This window comes from Chiloscyllium punctatum, chromosome 33 (genome assembly GCF_047496795.1).
Source record: "Chiloscyllium punctatum isolate Juve2018m chromosome 33, sChiPun1.3, whole genome shotgun sequence".
NCBI classification, from domain to species: domain Eukaryota; kingdom Metazoa; phylum Chordata; class Chondrichthyes; order Orectolobiformes; family Hemiscylliidae; genus Chiloscyllium; species Chiloscyllium punctatum.
Window position 1 is genome coordinate 58,545,938 of NC_092771.1, and position 12,037 is coordinate 58,557,974.

The 12,037-nt window shown below is 45.4% G+C and overlaps 1 non-coding gene across 1 annotated transcript; it reads left to right on the top strand.

Moving 5' to 3' along the window:
* Window positions 1–11,723: 11,723 nt before the first annotated feature.
* trnai-aau (transfer RNA isoleucine (anticodon AAU)) lies at window positions 11,724–11,797 on the top strand. Its single transcript has one exon. It is a non-coding gene; the product is annotated as a tRNA-Ile (tRNA).
* The last annotated feature ends 240 nt before the right edge of the window (window positions 11,798–12,037 follow it).

The following is a 12,037-nucleotide window of genomic DNA, read 5'->3' on the forward strand; positions in this document are numbered from 1 at the left end:
GTTACATAGTAAACCTGACAGAGGGCGAGTGACATAGCTGCTGGAGAAGATACAGAGTAGGGTTGACAGATGGGGAGTGATAAAGCTGCAGGAGCAGCTACAGAGTAGCCCTGAGAGTTGGGGAATGATATAACTACTGGAGCAGTTACAGAGTTGGCCTGACAGATGGGGAGTGAGATAGCTGCTGGAGCAGGTGAAAGATGTAAGGAGGGCTCTGGAGGCAGGTGTACATTGCAGAGACATGGAGGACTGATGAATGTCAGAAGTTCATACGGACAGGGAGGTCTGTAGGTGCATGAGAAGGTAACAGAGACAGTGAAGGTTTCAGTGTTTGAAGTGGATTCAGTGTGCGGGCTAATGTCACAGAGGCAGGCGACGCCACATTGATTGGAGGAATACACAAACGGAGGGATGCTATAGGATATGATGTTCCAGAGATAGGGAGTGGTCCAGCGGCTAACGGAAGTTACAAAGATAGGTGTGGTTATCGGGCTGCAGGAGAAATCAGATTTGGAGGGTTGGAGAGGCTCAAAGAGATTGGACAGTTGGGGAGTATTCCACAGTGTGAGAAAATTCCAGTGATTGATGATAGTGTAGTTTAGGAGAAAGTGAGGATTGCAGATGCTGGAGATCAGAGCTGAAAATGTGCTGCTGGAAAAGCGCAGCCAGTCAGGCAGCATCCAAGGAACAGGAGAATCGACGTTTCGGGCATGAGCCCTTCTTAAGGAATAGTGTCGTTTACACAGTTAGTGGGGATAGTGGGGACTGACAGTGATACAGAGCCAGAGAGTGCTACACAGAAATTAGGAAATCAGAATCAGGAGTGTGTTGCTGCCTGACACACTGTGTGCTTTTCCAGCATCTGAGGATCAGGAACATTTTGGGCCGGAGCCCTTCATCAGGAATGAGTAGTAGTGAAAGGATGGTGCACAGAGATATGGAGGAACTGGAAGAAGTTACTGCGATATTGAGGTTTGTGGTGATGGTTTGTGCGATTGGATGAAGTTAGTAATATAGAGGGGTGTAGACACTGGATGGTTCTTCAGTCTGACGGAGGTTACAGAAAGTGAGAGCTGTAGGGACTGGGCTTGGATACAGCCACAAAGAGGATGTTTCATGTACATGGATGTAGCTTTGGTGACCACATGTGGTTACAGAGATAGGAAGGCTGGTAGTGACGGCAGGGGGTATAGTGATGGAGCAGTGTCGTGACAAGAGAAGGTCACAGCGATAGAGGAGATTGCAAACATTGGGAGGGTTATTCTGGCTTCAGGACACTGTACACAGGGAGGGCTGCCGGGATAGGAGCAGGTTACACAGGCAGGAAAGGCTGGAGGGACTGGAGGAGTTTATAGAGATAGGGAGGTCTGTCAGGATGATGGATGAATTAGAGGTCCTGTGGTGGTGTAGGATGGGAGGCAGCAATGTTATAGGGATTGAAGGTTACAGTGACATCATGTGCTCTAGGAGCTGGAGGAGGGTACACAAATGGTCGAGGTTGGAGGATGTTACAGAGACAGGGTGGGCTGGAGGTATTGTGCAAGATGACAGAAAGACAGATTATTGTAATGACGGGAGGAGGAGATTCCTGAGATTTGGCATGTCATCCAGTCTGGAGCATTTTACAGTCACCGGGAGATAGTCAGCATTGAAGTAGGTTTTAAATTTGCAGAGGGATTGTAGGGAGGGGGTGAGGTTACAGAGATAGGAACTGTTCTCAGAGTTAGAAGCATTCAAGGCACTCGTTCAGATGAGTTTTACTGAAGGGTCTGTTTCCTTGACATATGACTCTATGGTGTGACAATAGAAAATGTTGGAGTGTAAAGGAGAACATAAAGATCCCAGGCTTCAATAGCACCTTCTCGTGGTCGGCCTGCTTTCCCCTCCATTGTCCTGATGCTCACTATGACAGCATAGGGCTGGATTGATAACTGTGACACTCCCGATGCTGTCTCAGACAGGCTCAGTGCAGCGGAGCTGAAAGTAATCCTCTCACAAAGGGTGGGGAATGAGCCTGGGAGCTTCATGCTCTGTGTTCACCCTTCAGCACTGTATCTACGTCATGTCTTGAGGGCTGATGTTTTGAGCTATTTAAATGCTCTCTGCTCTGTTCCCTGCGAATGATCTTGTCGCACTGCAGGATTTATTGAGGACTCCAGATCACCCTTACCTTTGTCTCTCTGGCCGACCAACCATCTTCAATGTGGTGATTGATGAGACACCCAGCAGTTGGGAAGTCTATTGAGTCAGGAACTTCCTGAGTACCTAGAGAAGACAGAGAAATAAAGAGAATGGGAAATTAGACTGATGCAGTGAGGGTTACACAGGGAGAATGGTACCCAGTGCCACAGAGATCTGGAAAATCCCAGCATCCATCCCTGGCCTGTGCTGCTGCGTCTCTCTGGAATGGGGAATTCTGTTGGCTCAGGATCTGGAGTAGCTGCAAGAGTGAGAGACATTGACAGAGGCAGCAATTAGACCCACACAGTGAGGGATACCAAATGGAGAGATACTGAGTGATATCACCAGAGTGCAAGAATGATTTCAGGATCAAGCAATGGGCATGATGAAAGGTTTTTGATTCATGGTGCAGTAGGATCAGTACTCAGTGATGGTTGAGCTACGAGTGGGAGAGGTGATGGCCTCGTGCTATTCTCACTGGATTGTTCATCCAGAATTTAATGCCAGTGTCAGCTATAACCATCTAACTGCTTAATATCCTTTAAAGAAGGACGTCAGCTGTTATCGACAGCAGGTCTGACCTACATGTGACTCCAGACGCAGAGCAAGGAGGTTGACTCTCAACTGCCCCCTGAAATGATCCAGCAAGCCACCCAGCTCAAGGGCAGCTCGGGGTGGGAAATACATGCTGGCCAGCCATAGAGAGTAACATCCCCCATGTGAATTAAAAAAAAACAACGCTGCTGGGAGCAATGTCCTGGCTAATGATTTCAGTAGGTTTATGGACAGGGCTTTAAACTGAGATGAAGGATGCAGGGACAGGGTTCAGGTGGAAGGAACTTTCCAAATCCAAATAGAAAAGGGGTGAAGCATCGCAACAGCATGGAATGTAGCTGAAGCCAACCAGAAAGGAACAGGATAGGGCAGAGTTTAACTAAAACTGTACATCAGTGAATTAGGCTGTGACAGGAAATTCTGGGAAAAAGTCAATAACAATGTTCTTTCTTTGGAATGGACAAAGTATCTTCAATAAGGTGGATGGATTTGTGACACACAGATAAATAAGATTTGGTCACCAAAATATTTGGAGAAACAAAAGGTGGAACCTAAATATTCAATTCCACACATCCTTGAGCGGTCTCAGGCAGAATGGGAGTGCAGGATGGGTAACCCTGATAGTAATGGGTAACAAAGGGATTACAGAGAAAGCATTTGGTCTTAGATTATGCAGCTAAATCGGCCTGAATGCAAATTCCGGGCAACACGTGTCAAAAACACAAGCAGAAGAATGTTTTTTTAGGATGCCTAGCAGCATTTCATTGCTCAACACTGTTACAAGTTCGAATGAATTCCTGTGTAATGCAAAGGCACTGTGATAATTTTGGGAAACTTCAATCTTTGGAATGTTTTTGTCAGTGTTTCTTTGAATAACATATTGTGCAAACGGCCAGGGAGGTGACGATCTCAGATCGACCGTTGGGTGATGACGCTGAGTGAAGGAGTATTATTACAATGAGATATACTCTGGGAAATTGTAGTGTAGTGGAAGTCAGCAAGATAATGGATTTTTAAAGTGACCATAAAGCACACCCTACAACCACAACCAAAACCATTTATGTGTGTTTGAGAGGGGAACTGACCAAGGTAAACAGGGGAAACAGTGAAATGTATGGCTGTAAATGGACAGTGGAAAACTTTTACAGTCATAGAGATGTACAGCACAGAAACAGAGCCTTCGGTCCAATTCATCCATGTCACCCACATATCCTAACATAATCTCGTCTTATTTGCCAGCACTTGGCCCAAATCTCTCTCAATTCTTCCTCTTCGCACACCCATCCAGATGCCTTCCAAATGCAGTAATTGCACCAACCTCCACCACTTCCTCTAGCAGTTCATTCCATACATACATCACCCTCTGCCTGTAAAAGTTGTCCCTTAGGTTTTTTTCATATTTTTCCCTTCTCACCATGAACAGGTTGCCCGGTTCTGGACTCCACTATCTCAGGGAAAAGACCGTGGCTGTTAAACCTATCCATAACTCTCTTATAAACCTCCATATGGTCTCCCCTCAGGCTCAAATATCTCCAAACATTTTAACCTCTCCCTGTAGCTCAAATCCTCCAGTCCTGGCAACATCCCTGTAAATCTTTTCTGAAACCTTTCAATTTACACAACATCCTTCCGATCAGGAGGAGACAGGAACTGCATGCAATATTCCACAAGTGGCTCATCCAATGTCCAGTGCAGCCAGAACATGACCTCCCAACTCCTCTACATAATGCTCTGATCAGTAAACGCAACCATACCAAACACCTTCTTCATTATCCTATCGACCTGCGAATCCACTTACAAGGAGCTATGAACCTGCATTCCAAAGTTTCTTTGTTGAGCAACACTCACCAGGAACATACCATTAAGTACATAAATCCTGCTGAGATTTGCTTTCCCAAAGTGCCGCACCTCACATTTATCTAAATTAATCTCCATCTGCCACACCTCAGCCCATTGGCCCATTTGATCCAGATCCCGTTGTAATCTGAGGTAACATTCTTCACTATCTACAACACCTCCAAATTTGATGTCATCTGCAAACTTACACTTTTCACCTCCTATATTCACATCCAGATCATTTATATAAATGACAAAAATAGTGGATCCAGCACCGATCCTTGTGGCACTCCACTAGTCACGGGCCTCCAGTCTGAAAAACAACCATCCACCACCACCCTCTGTTTTCTACATTTGTGCCAGTTCTGTATCCAAATGGATGGTTTTCCCTGTATTCCATTAAATTTAACCTTGCTCACCAATCTCCCATGTGGAAACTTTTCAAACACCTTATTGAACTTATATCGCTCACATCGATAGCTCTGACCTCATCAATCCTTTTTGTTACTTCTTCAAACACCGCAATCAATTTCTTGGGACATGATTTCCCACCCACAAAGCAATGCTGACTATCCCAAATTAGAAACTCCCTTTTCAAATACAAGCAAATTCTGTCCCTCATGATTCCCTCCTTCAACGTGCCCTCCACTGACATCAGGCGAACCGGTCTGTAGTTCTTTGGCTTTTCCTTACCATCTTGCTTAAACAGTGGCACCACGTTAGCCAACCTCCAGTTTTCTGGCACCTCATCTGTGACTATCAATTTCAGCACGGGGCACAGCAATCACTTCTCTAGCTTCTGACAGAGGCTTAAGGTACACCTGATCAGGTCCTGGTAAGGCCCTAGGGAGTGTTGCTGAACCAAGAACCTTGGAATGCAGGTTCATAGCTCCTTGAAAGTGGAGCCACAGGTAGATAGGATAGTGAAGAATGCGTTTGGTATGCTTTCCTTTATTGGTCAGAGTACTGAGTGCAGGAGATGGGAGGTCATGTTGCGGCTGTACTGGACATTGGTTAGGGAACATTTGGAATATTGTATTTAATTCTGGTCTCCTTCCTATCAGAAAGATGTTGCGATACTTGAAAGAGTTCAGAAAAGATTTACAAGGATGTTGCCAGGTTTGGAGGTTTTGAGCTATAGGGAGAGACTGGAAAGGCTGGGTCTGTTTTCTCTGGAGAGTCGGAGGCTGAGGGGTGGCCTTATATAGGTTTACGAAATTGTGAGGGGCATGGACAGGTTAGACAAAGTCTTTTCCCTGGGGTGGGGGAATCAAGAACGAGAGAGCGTAGGTTTAGGGTGAGAGGGGAAAGATATAAAAGAGACCTAAGGGGCAACGTTTTCACACAGAGCGTGGTACGTGTATGGAATGAACTGCCAGAGGAAGTAGTGGAGGTTGGTACAAGTGCAACATTTAAGAGGCATTTGGATGCATATATGGATAGGAAGGGTTTGGATGAATATGGGCCAGGTGCTGGCAGGTGGGACTAGATTCGGTTGGGATATCTGGTCGGCATAGACGGGTTGGACGAAATGATCTTTTTCCATGCTGTACATCTCTATGATTCTAAGATTGATAAGGTCCTGCGAATTTATTCACCCTTCTGCGTTTCAAGACATCCAGCACCTCATCCTCTGTAATATGGACATTTTGCAAGTTGACACCATCTATCTCCCTACCCATAGAACATAGAACATTATAGCGCAGTACAGGCCCATCGGCCCTGTCATACTAATCTGAAGCCCATCCCACCTGCACTATTCCATGTACGTCCATATGCCTGTCCAATGACGACTTAAATGCACATAAAATTGGTGAAACTACAATCTTTGCAGGCAATGCATTCCATACCCTTACTACTCTGAATAAAGAAACTACCTCTGACATCTGTCTTTTACCTATCTCTCCTCACTTTAAAGTTGTGTCCCGTTGTGTTTGCCGTTCCCATACTTGGAACAAGGCTTTCCCTGTCCACCCAATGTAACCTTCTGATTATCTGGTATGTCTCTATTGAGTCACCTCTCAACCTTCTTCTGTCTAATGAGAACAGTGTCAAGGCCCTCAGATTTTCCTCGTAAGACATTCCTTCTATTCCAGGCAACATCCTATTAAATGTCCTCTGCACACTTTCCAAAGCTTCCACATCTTTCTTATAGTGCGGTGACCAGAACTGTACAAAAAACTCCATGTGTGGCCATACCAGAGCTTTGTACAGCTGTAGCATAACCTCCTAGTTCCAGAACTTAATCCCTCTAAAGGCCAAAACACTATATGCCTTCTTAACAACCCTGTCAATCTGGGTGGCAACTTTCAGGGATCTGTGTACATGGACACCGAGATCTTTCTGCTCAGCTGCACTACCAAGAATCTTACCATGAGTTCAGTACTTTGAATTCCGATTACTCCGTCCAAAGTGTATCACCTCACACTTGTCCACATTAAACTCCATTTGCCAACTCTCAGCCCAGATCTGCATCCTATCTATGTCTCTCTGCAACCTACTACATCCTTCATCACTATCCACAACTCCACCGACCTTATTGTCATCCGCAAACTTACTAACCCTCCCTTCTAAACCCTCATCCAGGTCATTTATAAAAATGATGAAGAGCAGTGGACCCAACACCGACTCTTGCGCTACGCCGCTAGTAACTGGACACCAAGATGAACATGCCCCATCAACTACAACCCTCTGTTTTCTTTCAGCTAACCAATAACTGCTATGTGTCCCACAATCCCATGCCTCCACATTTTGTATAATAGTCTACTGGGGGAACCTTATCGAACGCCTTGCTGAAATCCATTTCCACCACATCAACTGTTTCACTCTCATCTACCTGTTTGGTTACTTTGTCAAAAAAGTCAATAAGATTCGTTAGGCACGACCGACCCTTCGCTGTCCCTGATCAGATTATTCTTCTCTAGATGGTTATAAATCCTATCTCTTATCACCTCTGCCAACACTTTACCAACAACTGAAGTGAGGCTCACTGGTCTGTAATTACCAGGGTTGTCTCTACTACCCTTTTTGAACAAGGGAACCACATTTGCTATCCTCCAGTCCTCAAGCACTATTCCTGTAGATAATGATGATTTGAAGATCAATGCCAAAGGCTCGGCAATCTCTTCCATTCCTTCCCAGATGATCCTAGGATAGATCCCAGCCGGCTCAGGGAACTTGTCTATTTTCACACTCTGCAGTATTTCTAATACCTCTTCCTGTGAACCTCAATCTCTTCCAGTCTAGATACAAGTATCTCTGTATCTTCCTCGCCAACATTTTAATCTTCTGGAGTGAACAATGTCGAAAAATATTTATTTAGTGTTTCCCCTATCTCCTCTGACTCCACACACAACTTTCCACTGTTATCCTTGATTGGCCCTAATTTAACTCTCGTCATTCTTTTATTCCTGACATACCTGTGGAAAGCCTTAGGGTTAACCCTGATCCTATCCACCAACAACTTCTCATATCTCCTCCTGGCTCATCTGAGCTCTCTTTTTAGGTCTTTCCTGATTTCCTTGGAACCCTCAAGAGCCCTGAGTTTTCACATTTTGTCCTAATATAAGCCTTCTTTTTAGTCTTGACCAGGGATTCCACTTCCTTAGTAAACCACGGCTCACGCGTTCTATATCTTCCTCCCTGCCTGACAGGTACATACTTATCTAGGACACACAGGAGCTTTTCCTTGAATAAGCTACACATTTTTAATGTGCTCATCCCCTGCAGTTTCCTTCCCCATTCTACGCTTCCGAAATCTTTCGTAATTGCATCGTAATTTCCCTTCCCCCAGCTGTAACTCATTCTTGGTGGAGTACACCTATCCTTTCCATCACAAAAGTAAACCTGACAGAATTGTGATCGCTATCTCCATTGTGCTCATCTACTTCCAAATCAAACACCTGACCAGGATCGTTACCCAGTAATAAATCTAAAGTGGCTTTGCTCCTTGTAGGCCTGTCTACATACTGTGTCAGGAAGCCCTCCTGCACACACTGGACAAAAACTGACACATCTATCGTACTGGTACTATCGTGATCCCAGTCAATATTTGGATAGATGTAGTCCCCCATGACAACTACACTGCCTCTCTTACTCCTACCGAGAATCGTCTTTGCTATCCTTTCCTCTACAGCTCTGGGACTATTCGGAGGCCTATAGAAAACTCCCAGCATGGTGACTTCTCCTTTCCTGTGTCTACCCTCAGCCCATACTACCTCAATTAACGAGTCCACAAACATCCTTTCTACAACTGCAATATTGTCCCTGATCAACAATGCCACACCTCCCCCATCATTTCCCATCTTCTCTGTTCTTACTGAATGATCTGAATTGCGGAACCTGCAACAGCCATTCCTGTCCCTGCTCTATACATTTCTTTGTAATGGCCACAACATCGAAGTCCCTGGTACCAACCCATGCTAACAGTTCACCCACTTTATTTCGGATGCTCCTCACGTTGAAGTACATACACTTCAATCCAAGTTTTCGCTTGCCAGTGTCAGATACTTGATTTTGGAACTCCCGACTCTCATCCTCTTCTGTACCTATCCGACAATTTTGGTTCCCAACCCCCTGCTGCATGAGTTTAAATCCACCGTAATAGCTTTAGCGAATCCCCCCCAACACACCCCCCCCCCCCGCCCCAGATGTTGGTACCCCTCTGGTTTAGATGATGACCATTCAGCTTGTCTAGGTCCCATTCCAGAAATAGCTCCAATTATCCAAAAACCCGAAACCCTGCCTCCTGCAACATCCCTGTAGCCACATTATACATCCAGAAGAACAGTGAGCGATCGTTGAAGGTACGTTTCTCCAGACGAAATTTGTCAACGTGACAAGCTGCACATGAGCTGGTGGCGTTGCAACTGAAATTGCATGCGTCCGAACATTGTGCTTAGGCATTTTTTTGTTGAAAAGCTTTGCAACGAAAGGAAATACTTCAGACTATCGTGCAATCGATGAGAAGCAGAAAATGCACAGCAGCCTTGGTTGTGAGCACCGGCAATATAGGCATTTGCTTTCACGGGACTCCACGCGTTGGTCGGTTAGCTCAGCTGGTTGGAGCGTGTTGCTAATAACGCCAAGGTCGTGGGTTCGATCCCCACACTGACGAAGGGCGGTGCTTGTGTGGTTGTTGTGTTTCCCAACAACGTGCTCCCCGAAGCCGGAAACGCCATCTATTCATTAAAACATTGGACACGGTTAGACGCACGACTTGATCGCCGTACCCGTGTTGTCTGCAGCAACACAACCAGTCTCAATTGTTTTCACCAACAAATGCAAAACATGAAATATGTGCAGTATTCGGCAGACCTGGCACAGTCTCGGAGGAGAACCAGAGTTCAGCCTTCTCTTCAAATCAAAGATTCGTTCATGTTATATTCCTGGATCTCTGTTAATACTTGTCACACGACTTCCAGAGGGAATTCGTTCGCTTGCTCACCTCTCATGCATCGACACTGGAGTTATCATATCACCAGCAATATCATAGAGCCATTAATAAAAGCAAATTACTGCGGATGCTGGAATCTGAAACCAAACGAGAAAATGCTGGAAAATCTCAGCAGGTCTGGCATCATCTGCAAGGAGAGAAAAGAGCTGACGTTTCGAGTCTAACTGATTAAAGATAAAGATAAAAACAAAGGGGGGAGTGTTATGGAGCTATTTATACCACGCTGAGAGAAGGTGAGTCAAGGCTCCAGATGCAAAGGTGATAATGACAGTGCATGGAGAGATTAAAGGGAAATTAAGAGACGTGAATCACCCAGGCTGAAGCCAGCGCTATGTGACAAAATATGTGAGGGACGGGTGAAGCAGAGACAAAATGGAAAACAGGGGAGAAGTTTAGCAAAGCGGGAAGAGGAGAGGAAAAATGTATTGAGACAGTGGGGAGCGAGAGATAGAGAGACAATCAAGAAATAAGAGGTACAGAACAGTGAAAAAAAAACACAACTAAAAAAGTTAGATAAAATAATTGAAATAAAATTACCTGAAGTTGTTTGAATTCAACAACTTCAGACAATTTTACTTCTTTTTTAAATTTATCTTTTTTATCATTTCACCTGCACTATCATAGAGCCATTAGATATGGACAGCACTGAAAACACAGTCTTCGGTCGCACTCGCCCATTCCGAACAGATATCCTCAACTGATCCAGCCGCGATTGCATGCACTTGACCCATTTCTCTCTCAACCTTTCCTATTCAAGTACACGTCCAGATTCCTTAAAAGTATTGGAATTATACCATCCATCACCAGCTCGTCTGGTAATTTACTCCAGAAACGCACCACCCTCTGCATGCAGCCGTTGCCCCTCACTGTCTTTCGAATTCTCACCCTCCCACACCAGATTTATAGCCTCTAGTTCTGAACTGCCCGACCTGAGCGAAAGGAACTTGTCTATTTACCCGATTCATTCCCCACATGATTGAAAAACCTCCGTAAGATCAGCTCCCAGCCTCTGACACGCCAGGCGAAATAGTGAGTGAGTGTTCAGCCTGTAAACGTTTGCACCTTTTCCATTTTCAAATGTAGGATGCAGCATGCTGTCTGAATCAATCATTTTAGCAGCTGACCTGTCGCTGACAAACGCTGCAGGAGGGCCTGATGACTTGCTAAATATGCTGTCAAACGAAGATTGCATAAGCAACATGAGTCACTGAGCAAAACGTGCAATCGACTTCTGAGCTGTTACTGACACCAAAGCAACTGCGTCGTTCGGGAGCAGAAAGAACCCCACTGATAGATTACAATTCAAATGCGTTTGGCATAAGGTTCGTAGCAGTTAATCAGCAGCACATAACCCAGACTCCAAAGGTCTGTGAGTGTCCAGAAGAACAGTGAGCGACCGTTGAAGGTACGGTTCTCCAGACGAAATTTGTCAACGTGACAAGCTGCAGCTGAGCTGGTGGCGTTGCGATTGAAATTACATGCGTCCGGACATTGTGCTTAATTTTAGATATCGGAGCAAATGGTTAACTCGAGTATGCGCGTTCGGAAAAGTAAATGCTTTTTTTGTTGAAAAGCTTTGCAACGAAAGGAAATACTTCAGACTATCGTGCGATCGATTAGAAGCAGAAATTGCACAGCAGCCGTGGTTGTGAGCCCCGGCAATATAGGCATTTGCTTTCGCGGGGCCCCAAGCGTTGGTCGGTTAGCTCAGCTGGTTAGGGCGTGGTGCTAATAACGCCAAGGTCGTGGGTTCGATCCCCACACTAACCACGTGCAGCGCTTGCGTGGTTGTTGTGTTTCCAAACAACGTGCTCCACGAAGCCGGAAGCGCCATCGATTCAATAAAACATTGGACACGGTTAGACGCACGACTTGATCGCCGTACCCGTGTTGTCTGCAGCAACACAACCAGTCCCAATTGTTTTCACCAACAAATGCAAAACATGAAATATGTTCAGTATTAGGCGGACCTGGCACAGTCTCGGAGGAGAACCAGAGTTCAGCCTTCTC